A 19,075-nucleotide genomic window follows, 5' to 3' on the forward strand; every position below is an offset into this window, starting at 1 on the left:
GGTGTCAGCCTCCCTAAAATCCAGAATGGCTCCCAGCAAAGACTTGGGGTCCATTGCTTCAATTTTTGCACTCTTGTATGCAAGCCTGCGAGGGATGAGGGTGGCGCTGTGGGATAAACCACAAAGCCTAGGACTTGCCGATCAGAAGGTCAGCAGTTCGAATCCCCGTAATGGGCTGAGCTCCCGTTGCTCGGTCCCAGCTCCTGCCAACCTAGCAGTTCGAAAGCACGTCAAAGTGCAAGTAGATAAATAGGTACCGCTCCGACGGGAAGGTAAACGGCGTTTCCGTGCACTGCTCTGGTTCGCCAGAAGTGGCATAGTCATGCTGGCCACATGACCCGGAAGCTGTACGCCGGTTCCCTCGGCCAAAAAAGCGAGATGAGCACCGCAACCCCAGAGTCGGTCACGACTAGACCTAATGGTCGGGGTCCCTTTACCTTTTATGCAAGCCTGCGTTCAAAGTTTATCTGTGTTCACTCAAGGTTGGCTTTTCATAGAGTGGTGGAATTGTGGGGTTGGGACAACCCAACGTCTCTTTAGCATCCTCCAATGAAGAAGAGTCCACCACCTTCTGAAAGGTAGTCTCCTTCACTGTCAAAACAGCTCTTATGCTCAGAAAGTTCTTCCCAAAGTTTAGTCGGAATCTCTTTTCCTGTCCTTTGAAGCCATTGGTTCGGGTACCATCTTCTAGATACCTTCTGCCTTCGGGTACAAGCTTGCTCCATCTTCCATGTGGCTGGGGAGCCACAACGTCACAGTCATGGTTTACCCTTCATGAATTTGCTGAATCCAAGCTGGTGGCCATCACTAATGACTCAGCGTAAGGCAGATTCTTGTGTTCCTGAGAGCCCATTTTTCTGCCTGCTTTTATGCCCTACCTTTGCCTTCACCTGTCTCCTCCTCTTTTGAACTTTGAATTGCAAGGTCCTAGGGGCAGGGAGCTACTCTGCTTTTCTTCCACTTACATAACAACAACAACAACAATTTATTATTTATACCCCGCCCATCTGGCTGGGCTTCCCCAGCCACTCTGGGCAGCTTCCAACCAAATATTAAAAACAATACAGCCTCAGTCATTAAAAACTTCCCTAAACAGGGCTGCCTTCAGATGTCTTTTAAAAATAGGATAGTTGTTTATTTCCTTGACATCTGAAGGGAGGGCGCCACCACCGAGAAGGCCCTCTGCCTGGTTCCCTGCAACCTCACTTCTCGCAGGGAGGGAACCGCCAGAAGGCCCTTGGAGCTGGACCTCAGTGTCCGGGCTGAATGATGGGGCCCAATCTTACATCCTGCCTTTTTTTATTGTCATGGAGCTCAAGGTGGCATAGATGTGGCTCCCAGACAGTCCCTCATCCAGGCACTGACCAGACCCTGACCTGCTGGGCTCTACCCAGGTGGGGAGTCTTCCCAGTAAGGGAGAGAGATTCAATTCAGTTTAATTTTCAGGCACCTTTCCTACCTAAGCAGCACCTTCCGGAAGCAAGATGCAAACTGAAACACAGTTGTTCTTTGAAATTTACATGCCTCCGAATTTTGCGGCGCCGTTCTCCATCCAAGTAACATCTACAGAAATGTGTGGACAGGTTGTGTGTGCGCAAAATGCCATGCAAAGATATGTGCGCTAGGAGAAATTCACACTAGAATACTGATGACATTTCACAAGGACTTGTTTTTTTAAAAAAAAAGTCATAGAAAATGGAGAAAATGAGAGAAACCAAACTAAATGATCCATGCACCCATAACCTGCAGACCACACCCTTTCGGTCCATGCAAGCTTCAAAGAGGCACATCCATTGATGATGATTCATAAACAAACATACTTGGAGTGGGGTGTCAGTTTGGATGACACACGTAGGTCTCTTCCAAACCTGGGGTCCTATGTAAGCAACTGCAGAATCAAAAAGAGGATACCAACTCAACCAGTTTCTTTGTTAAGGTAGTGGACTTAGCCAGCCAAGTACACCAATTTACATATCCAAAGAGGTTACCCTGTTGCCATAGAGACAAGCAAGAGAAACTTCCCTTATCCACTTGGAAGCGACATCACCTTGTAAGGTAGAAGAACCATAGCCAGAGCTTAATGTTTGAGTTTTGGCTACTGCTGGAAGCTGAGGGCACAGAGTTGTGTTTTGCTTTGTGCTGGACCCAAAGTGGTAGCTTGGGGCTTCCCTGGCAACTGAGTGGGAAGGCAAGATCTGTTGCGGTGTCAATGCTGTGAGCCTCTCCCATCCTAAGCTCAGGTTGTATACCTGTGTAAATAAAACCCTATATCCTAAAGATACCACAGTGTCCATTGACCTTCATTCCAAGTTAGCTGAACTCTAGGTAAGTGTAGGCAATGCTGAGATTGAGGTGCACACAACATTGGTGTCAGAAGTGGGGGGTTGTGTTTGCTGGAGGAGGAACTGGCAGTGAGGTGTGCCTGAGTTAAGATGGAGAGACAGAGATATGTGCTGCTCTCTGCCGGACTCAAAGCTGTGGCTTGGGACTTCCCTGGAAACTTAATGGGGAAGCACGAACTGTTGGAAGGTTGATGCTGTGATCCTCTTCATCCTATGTAAGCGCTGGAACCCCAGAGTCTCTCAATGCTCAGAAACTGGGGTGCACACAACAATATATAACGAGGGGACTTCAGAGCCAAAGAACAAGAGACGTTCCATATTCCACTTCTCCAGCATTGACAGAGGGAGGGAGTCCAGATTTCCAAGAGGGAAACTTCCCTCTTTCCTTCTTTTTCACCTGAGCGTCCTAGTCTCTGCTTCCACCAAGGAAGGTGGCAAATTGGATCAGAGACTGCAAGGCAACGGTGGCCATAAACCTTTCTCGGGTTGCGACTGACCCTGCCAGTTCCAAGGTACTTCATTAGCAGCAACTGGGAGAGAAACTGGGGGGGGGGATCGCAAAAGCATGATTAAGGAAGCCTCAGGCATTGACGCAGGAGGGGAGATTAAGAGAGTGCAGTATTTATAGCTTGGGGAAATGGGTGAGAGCCAGATGGGCCTCGGGGTGGCAGCACAAAATATTACATGGGTGCAAGGTGGATAGAGGATCACCTCTCTCTCTCCCTACCCCCCCTCTTCTCTCCTCTGGGCTGCAGGAGGGGGAGGCATGAAAGAGATTTATTTCACGCCTCCTCTGAGGCAACTCTCACACATACGCATCTGCTGTTCAGTAGCAGATTGTGACTTGTTACTAGGACATGTGGTGTATCAGATTTGGATTTTGGCAGGAAAAATCTCGCACGCAGCATGGGTCGCTCTTCCGCGTTTGGCATGTGCCTGCCATGCGGAGCCAAATGCGCTAGGTGCCTGCCTGCATGTGCTCTTATCTCTGAGCATGGACAGAGATGAACACAATTCCCATTAGAATTCCCACCCCCAAACCCAATTCACTGCACACTTATTTCAAGAGTCTCCTGGGAATGTTTAAGGAAAGACCTCTTTCTACCGGTCCACATATTGTATCACAGTGTGGTACGTTGGCTTGACAGCCACGGACAGAAAGTCTCTACAGAGGGTGGTGAACACAGCACATGATATCATTGGCTGTCCCCTGAGCCTGCTAGATGACATCGCAAGGGACCGTTGCCTTAGGAGAGCGAGAAAAATTCTCAGGGACGGTTTACACCCCGGCCAGCTCCTCTTTAATCTTCTACCCTTGGGCAGGAGATATAGAAGTATAATCAGTCGTACCAACAGGCTAAAAAAACAGTTTCTATCCGTGGGCTGTTAGGCTGCTGAATGGAAAATAATATAGTGCAACTGACTTTTGGAGTTGGTGTGTTGTGCGACAAGCACACAGAGTGCAATGAGATTGAGTGTTTGTGGGGGTGGGGAGGGAGGCTTGGTTAATTTCATTGTACACAGGTTGTTAATTCATTGTACACATGATCTGTGCGGGATGCATGTTCACAACCCGCAACGTTTGCAATCTGCGCATCTGCGCACATGCAGGTTGTGATTCGGCGCTTCTGCGCATGTGCAAAGAGCGATTTAGCGCTTCTGCACATGCACGACAGCCGAAACCTGGAAGTAACCCGTTCCGGTACTTCCAGGTTTCAGCAGTCCGCAACCCAAAAAAATGCAACCTGAAGCAGCTGTAACCTGAGGTATGACTTGAGGTATGACTGTATTATTATAACAAGTCACATACTGGATCTAGCCCGTTTGCAGCAGTCATCCATTGAGGTACTCACAAACAGGGTGAGTACTCTTGAATGTGGAGGGTCCATTTCACTTCCATAGCCAGCAGCTGCTTAAACAAACCTGTCCGATCGTTTTTCAGAGCCACTGCAGCTGATGGGTCATAAATATGCCTCATGGAGTGTGCTCCTTAAACTGACAACGCATTTTCCAGCTGATATGACTGGCACTCCTGTGAAAGCCCTTGCTGATCTCTGGAACATCTCATTGGCCAGGGTCGTTGCCCCTGAGTGCCCTCTCCCACTTCGTGGAGCCAGTTTGGCTTCCTGATAAACTAGAGCTTACTGTGAGGAAACAAGCTGGGAGACAGCTTGGACGCAAGTAGAGGGAAGCTCGGGTGAAATCCAATTGCACAGTGTTGAGGGCTCATCATCGAGCCTACCTAGTGGCGGCAAAGGCAGCAAAGAAGGAAAAGAGTGTGTTCTCGATGTGCTGTCTGGCAGAGCTTTTCCAGGTGGTGTGGGGTCTCTTACGGTCTGGCCCAAAGGTAGAACCAAGAGTAGTTCACTGCGACTCGTTTTCAAAGCGTTTTGAGGACAAAACCCTCAACATTTTGCAAGAGGGGCTAGTTCCTGCCTGCATGAAGGAGGCCATGGCAGAATCACTCCTCAAGAAACCCTCCCTGGATTTGGAAAATCAAAGTTGACAATCTTCCCTTCTTGGGCAAGGTTCTTGAAGAAGAAGAAGAAGAGTTTGGATTTGATATCCCGCTTTATCACTACCAGAAGGAGTCTCAAAATGGCTCACATTCTCCTTTCCCTTCCTCCCCCACAACAAACACTCTGTGAAGTGAGTGGAGCTGAGAGACTTCAGAGAAGTGTGACTAGTCCAAGGTCACCCAGCAGCTGCATGTGGAGGAGCGGGGAATTGAACCAGGTTCACCAGATTACGTGTCTACCGCTCTTAACCACTACACCACACTGGCTGAGTGGGTGACTGAGCGGGTGGTCATGGACCAGATCCAGGCACTCTTGGAGGAAACTGATTTTCTAGATGCATTTCAGTCGGGGGTACAGGCCTGGTTTGGGCATGGAAACTGCTTTGGTACGATGATCTCTGTCGGGAGAGAGAGAGGTGGAATGTGTTGCTATAAATTCTCCTTGACCTCTCAGCGGCTTTCGTTACCATCAACCATGGTCTCCTTCTGGAGTGGCTGTCTGAGTGGGGGTGGCAGCGCTTTGCAGTGGTTCTGGTCCTATTTGGATGGTCATTTCCAGAGGGTGATGCTTTGGCCCCATGGAGCCTTCAATGTGGGGCTACTCATGGTTCAATTTTATCCCCTATGCTGTTTAACATCTACATGAAACCACTGAGTGGGGTTATCTAGAGGTCTGGAGCCTGTTGTTGGTAATAAGCTGATGACACACAGCTCCAGTTTTCCTTTACATCTTCAGGTTTGGCAGTGGATGTGCTGGACCGTTGTCTTGCCTTGATAATGGCCTGGATGGGAGTCAAAAAAACTGAAGCTCAATCCAGATTAGGCTGAGGCTCTGTTGGTGGGAAGTTCCATAGACCGGACGGCTGGGAGGTTGCCTGCTCTTAATGGGGTTCCACTGCCTCTGAAGGACCTGGTAGCATGGGGGATCCTTCTGATTTTTTTGCTGTTGCTTGAGTCTCAAGTGGTCTCAGTGGCGCAGAGTACCATCCATCAGCTTCGGCTGGTGGCCCAACTGTGCCCCTATCTGGACAGGGATAGTTTGCCTTCTGTCATCTACACTCTGGTAACCTCTAGGTTAGATTACTGCAACATGTTATACATAGGGCTGCCTCTGAAGACAGTTCAGAAACTAGGCTGCTATGAAGTATAATTTTTATTTTATTTTTGAAAAAACACTTTTTAAAAAAAGGATCTGGTGCACATGGTTGCATTGTTTTGTGCTATATGGTCGCATGACAGCCATATTTTCATAGAGGGGATGGAGAGAGCAAAATCATTAGGAGAAGTCAACATTTTACTCTAGAGCTTACTGAACTTTTTGCCCCATCAATTATTTCAAATAAAAGGTAAAGGTACCCCTGACCATGAGGTCCAGTCACGGACGACTCTGGGGTTGCCCACTCATCTCGCTTTACTGGCCGAGGGAGCCGGCGTTTGTCCACAGACAGTTTTTCTGGGTCATGTGGCCAGCATGACTAAACCGCTTCTGGCGAAACCAGAGCAGCACATGGAAATGCTGTTTACCTTCCCACCGGAGTGGTACCTATTTATCTACTTGCACTGGCATGCTTTTGAACTGCTAGGTTGGCAGGAGCTGGGACCGAACAACGGAACTCACCCTGTCACGGGGATTCGAACCACCGACCTTCTGATCGGCAAGCCCTAGGCTCTGTGGTTTAACCCACAGCACCACCTGTGTCCCTTATTATTTCAAATAGTGGAACACAACTCTGACTCGTGCAGAATTAGGGTTAGAGAGATTGTCCAGAAGCCCATGTCCCCTGCACTTCAAATCTGCCCAGTTCCTAGCCCTGTGTGTTTGCCCTCCCCATCATTGCTGCTGCCTCCAAGGTAGCTTGGTTTTCTCCCAGTTGTGGAATAAAAACGGCGCTGCAAGGAACGATGGCAGTTTGACACCTGTCATGGCTGCAAGAGTGAATTGCGGCCCAAATGAATGTTTGCAAGGATGATTGGCAGCTAGAATTAGCAGTAGCCCTCTGATTCATAGTCTATTTCTGACATGGGCCTTGGTGCTGAATAAGAGTCATTCCTCTCTCCCCCCCACCCCAATAAAGCATACACCTTGTCACACGTATGGACCCACAAATGTCTCCTAGGCTTTGAGCAGCGTCCCAGGACCCGCCGGTACAATCATGCAACCTCAACATGTGCTTTTTAGTTTAGAAAGACAAGCAACAAGTAACTGCCTGCTGTTTAAGAGGAGTGTGGAATGTTGAACAGAAATCCCAGCAGATGATTCTCCTTCCTGCCATCACCACCAAAATTATTCCTTTGCCTCCACCAGCGGCGTTACGGGTGCAAATTCAAGAGGTGTAGTTTTTCCCCCTCGACCGATGAAATGCAGCAGATCTACCTGGTGAATTTTTGGTACATGCGCTGCTATAACCTGCCTGGTAAGCGCAACACACATCTCCAGTCAATGCACAGGTTTGAATAAAATATTAACAGACACCTTAAAAGATGAAAAGTAGGCTGACACATTCTGCCTGCCATCAACGGCTTGTTAGGGAGAGAGATAAAATAGTCTTACCGCACCTCTAGGAGATGTTGTAATAAATTATTTTCACTGGTATCCTGCCCTTCCTCAAGACGCACCTTCACAACAACTCTGTACCATCACCCAAATACTAGATCTTGCAGCTCTGTACCATCACCCAAATACTAGATCTTGCAAGCTGATCTGACTCCTGGTGAGTTTCACAGCAGAGCTAAGATTTGAACCGGGATCAGATGCCCACAGCTTTCATCATTCTCTTGTGGTTAAACTGGAGGAGGGAACTTACACCCAAGCTTTTCTGAACCAGCCATCTCAACATCTAGATTCTAGACACAGAGCAAGAAACAGGCAGGATCCATCAAAAGAGGGGGAAGGAATCCTCTCCCTATTGTGCCCATTGCGCAGATGGGGAAACTGAGCAAGGCAAGCAGCAGAACATGAGGCTGGGCATTGGCGGGGTCTCCTGCTCTGCCAATAAGACCACCACCCCAACAATAATAACACACACACACACACACACACACACAAAACTGCAGAGCCCCTCAGAAGGCTAGAGGCCATGAGAATGAGTCCTCCAGCCACCTTTTCTGTCTCTCTCAGATTCAGGGACCTCCTAGCTGCAGCCTTTCTCCACCTGTGGGTCCCCAGATGTTGTTGAACTACAACTCCCATCACCCCTCGCTAGCAAGGCCAGAGCTCAGGGATGAGGGGAGTTGTAGTCCAACAACATCTGGGGACCCACAGGCTGAGAACTGCTGTAAGTGCAAGCCACTCAGTCAGCCAACCCAGATCTTGCATCCGGCAACCGAAACCATGACACCACCAGACACAATCGTTACAAGCGCTATAATAAGAACAAGTTTGCGTCCAGTTCCTTTCAGCCCCCTCCACCTCCCCCAGCGCTTGGTCTATCCTACAAGACAGCTCACGAGATTGGCAAAATGGGTGCGGGGCTGGAATTGGCATGCCAGGGCCACGAGACAAGCCAAGAGGTGTGCATTTTTTTATTATTATTATTATCATTATATATCATCCTCTCCATCTCAAACAAATATCTCCTAGGGAGACAGTCCTTGCCAGGGGACATCCCAGGGTGATGGACTTTGCTTCCCACAAGTTGCCTCCAAGTTGGGTTTGGGAGAAGGTGGGAAATAGAGCAGGCAAAAAAATATGTCACATCTGGAGATGCACTGCACAGCACAGCAGAGCATCAAATCCATACCCACTTTGAGGCACCTACACGTCTCACTTCCATCATTTGGAAAGTCCCTCCTCCCTTCTTAATGTGGGGAGGGAGTTGAGGAGGAAAAGTCCCCCTGATTTTGGGATCCAGGCAGATGTGTATTTGATGTGAATTGTTTTCTGGGGAGGGGGAAATCTCTCGTCTCCCAGGTTTGGAATCTGAAACATATAAACATCTGATGGTTTTTAGGGTGTGTTGAGACACTTATTGCTCAATATGGTTGCTGAACCAGAGAGGAAAGGGGTTTGCTCCCCTCGGAACTGCAGGGCTTCAGGTCCCACGAACTACTTTTGGCCAGGCGAAAATTCAGTTTGTTTATGTGCAGGATCCAGCCTCCTCTCCCAACCCGGCGCTGGTTTCTCTTAGTTCAGGATGTGGCCATTGTGGAGCCCAAATCACTCAGACTGAACTAGACTGAACCGAGGAGTGGGGACGCACACGCGCCTCTTCCACTCTGTCAGAGTATATTGAACGGCAATCAGAAATAATTCTTATTTATCATTTTTTTTAATTAAAAAAAGTTTGGGGGTGGAGGAGTGGGTAACGCATGCATGTCTCTGCAAAAGCGAGGTGGTGGCAGCGGCGAATTATCTTCTGAGATCCTTCAAAACTGAAGGTGGTGTCTATAGCAACTGTCCTAGCTAGAAAGATATGTGAGATGGGGGACGTAAAGAAAGATGGAGGGAAAAAGTGTGGGATGGATATTTTTTTAAAAAAATAATCATAATATTATTGAGAATTCAATTACAGAAAGGAATCTTGGTACAAGATTTTTTTTTTTTTTTAAGGTGGGTCGGGATCTGGACACCATGGTCCCAGGTTTTTATTTTTTAAAGTGAGTAGGAATTTTGGAGCTGGGTTTTCATTTCTTTTCATATATATATTTTTCATAGCGGGTGGAGGAATTAATCACACCTCGACGCCTTATTTTAACTAAGCACGGCTAAAACGGCACACGTTTCCAGGGCGAGGCAAAGAGGTCTCTCTCTCCATCTCTCTTTACCCCAATGGTGTCAACACAACCGGGTCTACAATTGGTAGGTGGTGGGGAATGCCCTCAGGAGGCCGGAGCCTCGCGGCCCCCACCCGCCCCCGAGGGGGCTATCATGTGGCGATCGCTGACCGGCACCAGGTTGTGGCTCAAATCGGCGCGCGGTGCCCGGAGAGGAAGGAACGCGAAGGGACCCGAGAGTCAGCGGCGAAGAAGAACGACAGAGAGAGTAAGAAGTAAACGGGAGCAGAGAGGGAGGGAAGGCTCAAGGCAGCCCGTGGTCCCGATCCTGATGGACAGCGGATCACCCAGCGACCCAGAAGCTCCCCAACACACACTACTCCCCCGCCATCGGATCAATCCAAGCAGGAAAAGGGGATTTGGGTAGGTGGGTGGCAGGGAGGAAATGAAGGAACAGGAACCCCTCTCTCTGTTACCCCGACACGCACACACACGCACACACGATCCTCTGCCCCGCGAGCGTAAAAGGACCCCCCACGTCGCCCCAGCACCTACCTTCCTCTGCGCCTCCTCTCAGAGACACCCCACAGCTGTGGCTGAGCCAAGCCGGTCAGTTCCTCGCCATGGTCTTTCTCTCGCGCTCTCTGCCCGCTCCCCTCCTCCCCACGTTGCTCTTCAGCAGGGCTGGGCGCCGTGTGCGAGGGCTGGGAGCCTTGCCTAACACGAGGGGGTGGCGGTGGAAGCCCGAGAGCCCCCAGATCCTGGTCGCTGCCCCCACCAGCCAGAGAGTGTCCCTTCCTCGGAGTCAGAGACGAGAGAGAGATGGAGAGCGAGCCCGCCTCTGGTGAAAGGAGGAGGAGAGAAGGGGAGGGGCAGCGCTGGTGCGGGGTGGGGTGGGGGGAGGTTGTGGGAAGAGAGAAATGAGCCCTCAAGACCCACAGAAAGAAGCTATGGGGCGGGAGAGGGGGTGCAAGGAAACCCCCGCCACCACCAGGAAAGGGAAGGGATGCAACTCTACTCAAGCTGGGTGGTGGTTAGCTGAGCCCACGTTGCCAGGGAGTGTGGCCGAGGCGTGAGAGCTGCGTGGAAGAACGCCAAGTCTGCTGCTTCGCCATGCCCGGATCGGGTCCAGGTTTCTGCTCAAGGCAGCCCAAGCCACCCACCCACTCGAGCAGCCGGGCAGCTCCCTTCGCCCCCAGCAAATCAGTACCACGGTGAGTCTGGACAGAGAATAGCCATTTCAGCACCAGGAAACGGTGGACAGCTCCCGCAGACCGTACAGCGCATCCAATGTATTTGGGGAAGGGGGCGTTGGAGAGAGAGGGCGCGACTGGCATTTTAACAGCGCAGATATTTGGTATCTTCGCATTATTGCTTCTAAAGTTGTGTTTAGAAAGGAAGGAACGCGGAAAGTCGCACACACTTAAAAATAAAAAGATGGTTTGACCCTTGTGGGCTGCTGGATATGAGGCTGAAAACCTTTGGTTTAAGCCCCAGTTCAGGCCCATGAACTAGCTAGCCTTGGGCAGCTATCTGCACAGGCGCGAATGCACACACTTCTTAGTCAGCCTCTGTTCTTCTATCTGTAAAATGGGAATAAGGTTCATTGGCCAAGGCTTTTGCAAAGGCAAGAAAGGAACGTCGGGCAACAGAACCATCAGACAGAATTTTTTGGTCCCTGGGGAAAAGGAAAAGTAAGGTCTGAGAATTACTCCTACTAGCTCATTGTATGTAAATGCGCAGTACCTTTCTTACGAACTACCTGCAATGTGTGACTTAAAGCCTTGCAAAGGCAGTGCCTCTGTTTTATTTTTGCAGTTTATGTTAAAGCACAGGTGGTTTTTTTAATTGACTCGAGACGTCTTGTACCGAAAATCTGAAATCAATAAAAATTATTCAAAAATGGGGAGAACATGCAACTGAAGAAAATAAGAATAATATAATAATAATAATTCATTATTTATACCCCGCCCATCTGGCACAGTTTCCCCAGCCACTCTGGGCGGCTCCCAACAAAATATTAAAATACAGTAGTCCGACAAACATTAAAAGCTTCCCTAAACAGGGCTGCTTTCAGATGTCTTCTAAAAGTCTGGTAGTTGTTGTTCTCTTTGACATCTGGTGGGAGGGTGTTCCACAGGGCGGGTGCCACCACCAAGAAGGCCCTCTGCCTGGTTCCCTGTAGCTTTACTTCTCACAGTAAGGGAACCGCCAGAAGGCCCTCGGCGCTGGACCTCAGTTTCCGGGCAGAACAATGGGGGTGGAGACGCTCCTTCAGGTATACTGGGCCTTTGAGGCTGTTTAGGGCTTTCAAGGTCAGCACCAACACTTTGAATGGTGCTCGGAAACTGGGAGCCAACGTAGGTCTTTCAAGACCGGAGTTATGTGGTCTCTGCAGCCGCTCCCAGTCACCAGTCTAGCTGCCGAAAACAAGTACAAGGCCATTTCTAGATAGTCTTGCTTCTTCTCTTAAAATATGTCCATCCATCCTGTAAGATCACAAGAAGGAGGCATTGCTCAGAGTTCCACATCTGTGCAGCTAGGGCCTGTTCTAGGTCCACCAAACACCTTAACCAGCACTAGTCTCTAGCTTCTGGCTTGGGGGCACGGGGCAGGTGGGGAGCAAAAATGAAGGAGGAGAGGAGTCGTCTCCGTTTATTTCATTTGGGTGTTCCCGATGCTCAGAATCCACCTCCAAAGAACTGGTTTAACATTTTTATGCCTCCTCCCCAACAAGAAAACTGTGCAAACTGGCTAAGACTGATGAGAACTGCTGTCCAAAACATCTGGAGGTTGCCTTGTTAGGGAAGGGGCTGGCACATCTGAAAGTTACTTAAAAGACATTCCTAAAGATCTGCACCATTTTTTGGGTTGGAGAAAGAAGCATTTAATGCTTAGCTTGTGCATTATATTTAATTGTTTTTAATCAAGATTGTGAACACTCTCTGCTATATATCAATAATGGTATATATCTTTACACGTGAACACACACTACATATATAGATATAGAACACGTAAATTGCCCAAGGTGCCCTGAAAAATAAGTTTTTGTTACCTGGTATAGCTTATGCACATTGGAGCAAGTTTGCATAATTCATCTGCTTGCTCTCCTGAGATTTTATTCAACCAGGCTCCCGGGCTTCTGAGCTGTCAGCCAGCTGTGTCCACATACATTCAGGCACAACTTCATTGGCATGTGGACTAGAAACTTGTTGTTGTTTTTTTAAAAAAAGGCAAAACAAACAAAACAAAATGCATACACCAGCTTTTATTTCTTTTACCAAAATATCCTGCCATTTCCTCAAGACCTCTCTCCTCCTCCAGAGGGCTTACAATACAATTTTTGAGAACAATAGTGTTAAAAAACTAAAAATGGCCACAATGGGTTTAAGCTGCCAAAAGAAAATTCACAACAGCAGCAAATAAAATTTAGTTGGGGGCCAAAAGATCTATTAGAAATCTATGTCTTAGCCATTTGCTGAGCAACATAAGAAGCTGTGGGATCACAGGTTTGGATTTTAGTTTAAATATTTAAATATATTTTTGTATTGTTTCAGTAATTTAAAATGCTCATACTCTTACTTGTAAGTTTGAAACTCATACCTTGTTGGTCAGATGTAGAGGAGTATTTAACAGAACTCAAAAGGCATCATGTTTGATGACCCTATAGGACATATCTTGTATCATACAGTGGTTGACATTTAATTACTTTTCATAATATGTTTTCAGGGTTTATTGTACTGCTACTCTCCCAACAGGACGAAAAATCCCATCATAAAATGAGGGGTCTTTAGTGGCCATTTATATATAGTCTCTATTGGTTGAAAAAGTATGAAAATATATTTATCTTGGAAATTTCGTTCCATACTGCCTAGAGTATTTTTTTGGTTCTCTATTTGTGGTGCAAATAAAGAACCAACCAATAGAGGTACCAAAAAAACCCTCCCAGTTAAATCTGCAAGATTAAACTTTTATTAAAATGCCTGGATTTTATTTTTTTAAAATGTATTCAGAGTAGTGTAACCCACTTAACAAGTTTAGTCTTAAGCAGCATATAAACAGATGAAATAACTAAATAAGCAAACTTAACAAGGCTATAGCTGCCTTGTTCTATAACATTGATTCTAACATTGGTTCTAACATTGGTTGGTTCTAACATTGGTTGTTCAGAGGCATGCACTGTGGTATGAATTGACAGGTTTTGCACAGCCATAGGGTGCGATAACCAGCCTTGTATAGCCATGTGCTTAAGTCTAATTAAAGCATGAAAGGGTTAAGACCATAAAGTAAGCTGTCCGGCCTGGATTTGCTCAGCTTGGGAGGGACTAGGTAATCAGTCCTATTGTTCTCCATCAGCCTATCTGAGAAGCTCAACGTGTGAGGAGGTCTGAGAGGGTTGCTGCAGCTCAGACCACATGGCTCTTACAAGCCTCTCTTGAGTTTCTGTACACACAAAAAGGGAACTTTCACCACTGCAACTAAGCCAAGTTTTACTGCCTGTGCAACTTTTTCTGAATGCTGTATGGGAAAGTACATGAATCTGACCTTTGGGTAGTTTGTAAGTAAACTATTTTTAACTTACCAAACGTGTGGTCTTTTTCTATGCTAGGGAAACTTTGGGAGGAACTTGGAAGGGCACAATTTTTTCCAAACATCCTGTATTTCCCCGCTTTACTCTGCTGCATATTCTGTGATTTTTAAATCTCTATTGGGGTTCTCTCACCTAAGAGTACCTGCCCCAAACTTCAATCTCGGCATCCGAGAATTCATCTTTCTATATTATTATTATTTTCTTCTCCTGCATCAACGCACAGATCACCTGATTCTCCCATATGCACGCAAAGAATTGGCCAGAAGGCACATTGATTGATTGATTGATTGATTGATTGATTGCATTTACATTCTGCCCTTTTCTCCAAGGAACTCATGGTTCTCCCCCTCCTCATTTAATCCCCACACAACAACCCTGTGAGGTATAATAATAATAATAATAATAATAATAATAATAATAATAATAATTTATTATTTATACCCTGCCCATCTGGCTGAGTCTCCCCAGCCACTCTGGGCGGCTCCGAATCAAATGTTAAAAACAGTACAGCATTAAATATTAAAAACTTCCCTAAACAGGGCTGCCTTCAGATGTCTTTTAAAGATAGGATAGCTGCTTATTTCCTTCACATCTGAAGGGAGGGTGTTCTACAGGGTGGGCGCCACTACTGAGAAGGCCCTCTGTCTGGTTCCCTGTAACCTCACTTCTCGCAATGAGGGAACCGCCAGAAGGCCCTTGGTGCTGGATCTCAGTGTCCGGCTGAGCGATGGGGGTGGAGATGCTCCTTCAGGTATACTGGGCCTTTGAGGCTGTTTAGGACTTTCAAGGTCAGCACCAACACTTTGAATTGTGCTCAGAAACGTACTGGGAGCCAATGCAGATCTCTCAGGACCGGTGTTATGTGGTCCCAGCGGCCACTCCAGTCACCAGCCTAGCTGCTGCATTCTGGATTAATTGCAGTTTCCAGGTCACCTTCAAAGGTAGCCCCACATAGAGCGCATTGCAGTAGTCCAAGCAAGAGATAACCAGAGCTTGCACCACTCTGGCGAGACAGTCTGTGGGCAGGTAGGGTCTCAGCCTGCGTACCAGATGGAGCTGGTAGACAGCCGCCCTGGACACAGAGTTAACCTGCGCCTCCATGGACACCTGTGAGTCCAAAATGACTCCCAGGCTGCGCACCTGGTCCTTCAGAAAGAGTGACTGGCTCAAGGTCGAGGCTTCATGGCCTAATGGGGATTCGAACCCTAGTCTCCCAGTTCCCCGTCCAACATTCTAACCATTATGCCACACTGGTTCTCACCATGGCTCAGCAGCCTTGCTGAAGCTAAGTAGGTGTGGGTCTGACCTGTTTCTGGATGGAAGGTTCTATGGAAGAAAGGTGGTGCATTTTTAGTTTTAATTTTTTTAAGCGGCAGAAGGGAAAAGGGAAGCCATGCAAGGTAAATGGACAGCTGAAGTAGGAGCTCCTGGCTTAAAAGGTTTCCCGTCCTGTTGAAACCATTAATACTTTAATAATTCTTTCAGTCCTCAGTCGGGGGCATAGTCAGGCTCTCTGCTCGTGCCCAAACACTCCCTTAACTGCTTATTTTAAAGCAAAAAAAATCCAGTTGTGTTGCAACCAAAGACAGCACAGGGATAAATCCTTAAAATGGCCACTAAGGCAGAAAAGGCAAAAAAGACTAAAGGGGGGGGGAGAGACCTGGTGTCCCATATCCAAGAGAGCAAGCCACACACAACTTCTGGAAGAGAAAGGACTTGTCTGAGCACAGGGTCTACTTGTGTGGTTAGAATCTAAAAGAGGTGAAAACTACCATACTTGAAAGCACTAGACCATGGGTAGGCAAACTAATGCCCAGGGGCTGGATCCAGCCCAATTGCCTTCTAAATCTGGCCCGCGGACAGTCCGGGAATCAGCGTGTTTTTACATGAGTAGAATGTGTGCTTTTATTTAAAATGCATCTCTGGGTTACTTGTGGGGCACAGGAATTTGTTCATTCTTTTTTTTTTTCAAAATATAGTCTGGCCCCCCACAAGGTCTGAGGGACAGTGGACCAGCTCCCTTCTGAAAAAGGTTGCTGACCCCTGCACTAGACTTACGGATCCAGCAACCACTCTTGAAAATGTCCGCCCTTAATTTGCAAGACAAATGAATGGGCATGGAAGAAAGACCATGTCAGAGGAATCTCCACTTATGAGGGATCCTTGAACAATCAGAGACGGGCAGCACTCTGAGGTGCTCTGATTCACCGCCCACCCCGCCCCGCCCCCAATTTTTTTTTTGCTATAGTTGTATTGTTTCCAATGCCCCAAGCAGACCCTGTGAAGTTTGTAGACACGCCTAATTGGGGCTCATCGCCTAACTGGGGCTCATGAATTTCAACGGACTTCATCCAACATTTGCAATCCACCTAGCAAGGACTCTTGCATTAATGGACGGGCGAGCGTTAATGCTGCACTTGTAAGAATCTGTTGCACCATGGATGGAGCAATCTATTGCACAATGAAGTTAACAGCAGTCTGCTTACCTGTAAAGGTAAAGGGACCCCTGACCATTAGGTCCAGTCGTGGCCAACTCTGGGGTTGCGGCGCTCATCTCGCTTTATTGGCCGAGGGAGCCGGTGTACAGCTTGCGGGTCATGTGGCCAGCAGGACTAAGCTGCTTCCCTGTACTCTTGCACAATTCTGCTTGTGCAAAATATTTTACTGGGCGGCTAAGTAACTTTAACTTAGCACTACATTGGCTACAACACAGTGGGTCTACTCTGAATGAAACCATTATGTCCATGTATACCATACACTTATATATGTACGGACATAGGGATGAATTATTTTTTTTTAAGGTTATAGGAAAGATGCAGGAGAAAAGAGTACAGGGGCTTGCCCTACACAAGCCCTGCAGGCAGTCCCAGTTGAGAACAAATGGAACAAGCCCTCCCTCTTCTCTTCAAGAGGAACTCCGAAGAGAAACCCGTCTTTCTTCACTACAGAAAACCCAGCTAATATACCAGCAAATATCTGTTCCTCTTCTGGGAAATGAAAAAAAAAACCAAAACAGTTCTCTTTTCTGAGCAATATGGCGTCCTCTTGATTCCTGGATTCCGGCTTCCAAATGCCGGGTTTGGAAACACCTGAGAAAGCATAATCTGAATGTCAGTTTATTTTTAAGCCTGTACTTCTCACTCAGCAGTAGACCTTGGAGAGTCAGAAAAAGAACTTAAAAGGAGATGGGGAATTAACCTGCTTTGGACAATGAAGCGGGATCCGCTTTCCTCTTCCCTCCTTCTGAGCAGAACCGTCAGCGAGGGAACGAGTACCAACGAAATGATGAGCGCCGTCTACAAAAGACTCTTCTGAGCACATTTCAGAGGCTATATATATATCTGCACAAAAGCAGTGCCAAAGAAACCTCCCGTTGATTTGAGGAAATGGTGCCCAGAGCCTCTCTGCTTCAAGCTAGAAGGCTCTGTATTTTACTAAACCACAGTTAGCAAGAAAATTGGGGTGGGGGAGGCAGCAGATCAAAGGCCCACACTCCACACCCTTCAAAACAGCCTACCAAGTCCCCCTTCTCTGTTGTCCTAGAGGAGCCCATGGGATACTTAGGATTGGAGCCAAGCAGTGGACATCCTGCTTGGATGGCCAAAGGATCATTCTGTTAAAATTCCTGCTCCATGATTGCAGTCATGGGATTGTTGTCTATCACATGACGGTATATGTTTTGACTCCACAAAGTGGGAAGTGTGTTACTGTGTTCCGTGAAGTGGGACTATTGTCCTTTGTTCTTTTTCTCTTTGCTGTCTGATGCTAGAGAGAGAGGGAGCCATGTTGCAGTGCTCCGTGTGTGTTTATATGTAAATAAAGTAGATTAGCCAACATGCTGAGTTGCTGAGGTCTGTTAAACAAACTGCACAAACTCTGCGGATCCCTAAGTGTGCCAGTGTCGGTTGGCATCGGTCGCTGTGATGTTCGGGCAAAAGAAAGCTTTTGAAGCTCCCGAACGATCGACCAGGAGGGAGGGAACATGCCGGTCGGGCATGTGGCTTTGCCAGGGTCCTACTCGAGTGTAGGCTGAGCTCCTGACACATTCCTGGCGGAGAGTGTGGTGGTGTTGTTTACCGTGTCCGAATCTGTTTTTGTTTTGTTTTCTTCCACTGGAGGGAATTATGTTTGGAGGAAGGTTGGCAAACTTTGAATTTGGCCATTGGGCCAACAAGGTTTCCCCATCCCTGTCGGACAAAACCCCACAGGGAGAGGCATGCCACGTCGCTTCCCGGACCGAGAGATGCTGCTGTTGGTGCTTCCCCAGCTGTGCTAAGACTCTGCAAAACACTTCCTAATTATTGCAATTCAAGCTTAATCCATGCCTCTCTCCTGGGCCATCTGTTCGTCTTCACTAGCAGAACCTAGTCCCAGAAAAGATACAATACCCAACGTTTTTCTACATGCCGAGAAGCACATTTCTCTGCTCAAGATGATGAGAAAGTCGTCAGAATGTATAGGAAGCTTCTGTATACAGAACAGGGCCAGAAGAATAAGACATTTTAGAGGCCCCAAACACTGAGAAAATGGTTGTGCCCCTGTATGCGATGCAAAGTTTTTAAAAAAATACTAAACTGCTAAATATTTTTTTTAAATTAAAAAAACAATCTAGATTTATAGCAAGAAATGACAGGATCCTATTTCATCGAGTTATTTTGATACACATTAGTAGAGCGCCCCCCTTGGTTTCGGTAGGGGATTAAGGAATAAAGAGAGAACAGGAAAACGGGGAGTGTGCAGTAGAGTGTAACGGTCTTCTGATTTTTCCCTTGATAACTGATTTTTCCCAGAGAACCATAGAAAGAATGAGAGCCTTGTCCAGACTCCTGCAATGCAGCAACCTTTTTGCTCAACACGGGATTCGAACCCACAACCCTAAGATGAAGATTTTCATGCTGTGCCAGCTGAGCT

The 19,075-nt window shown here is 47.4% G+C and overlaps 1 protein-coding gene across 1 annotated transcript in view; it reads right to left on the minus strand.

The window, feature by feature from the left end:
- Positions 1 to 10,447, minus strand: part of SLC8A2 (solute carrier family 8 member A2) — a 133,342-nt gene extending 122,895 nt beyond the window's left edge. The window contains exon 1 of the mRNA XM_083626921.1: positions 10,129 to 10,447. The gene's annotated coding sequence lies outside the window, so the exon portion shown is untranslated. The remainder of the gene's footprint in view (positions 1 to 10,128) is intronic.
- Positions 10,448 to 19,075: the final 8,628 nt, after the last annotated feature.

Source organism: Podarcis filfolensis (genome assembly GCF_964270895.1).
Source record: "Podarcis filfolensis genome assembly, chromosome: 8".
In the NCBI taxonomy this organism is placed as follows: Eukaryota; Metazoa; Chordata; class Lepidosauria; order Squamata; family Lacertidae; genus Podarcis; species Podarcis filfolensis.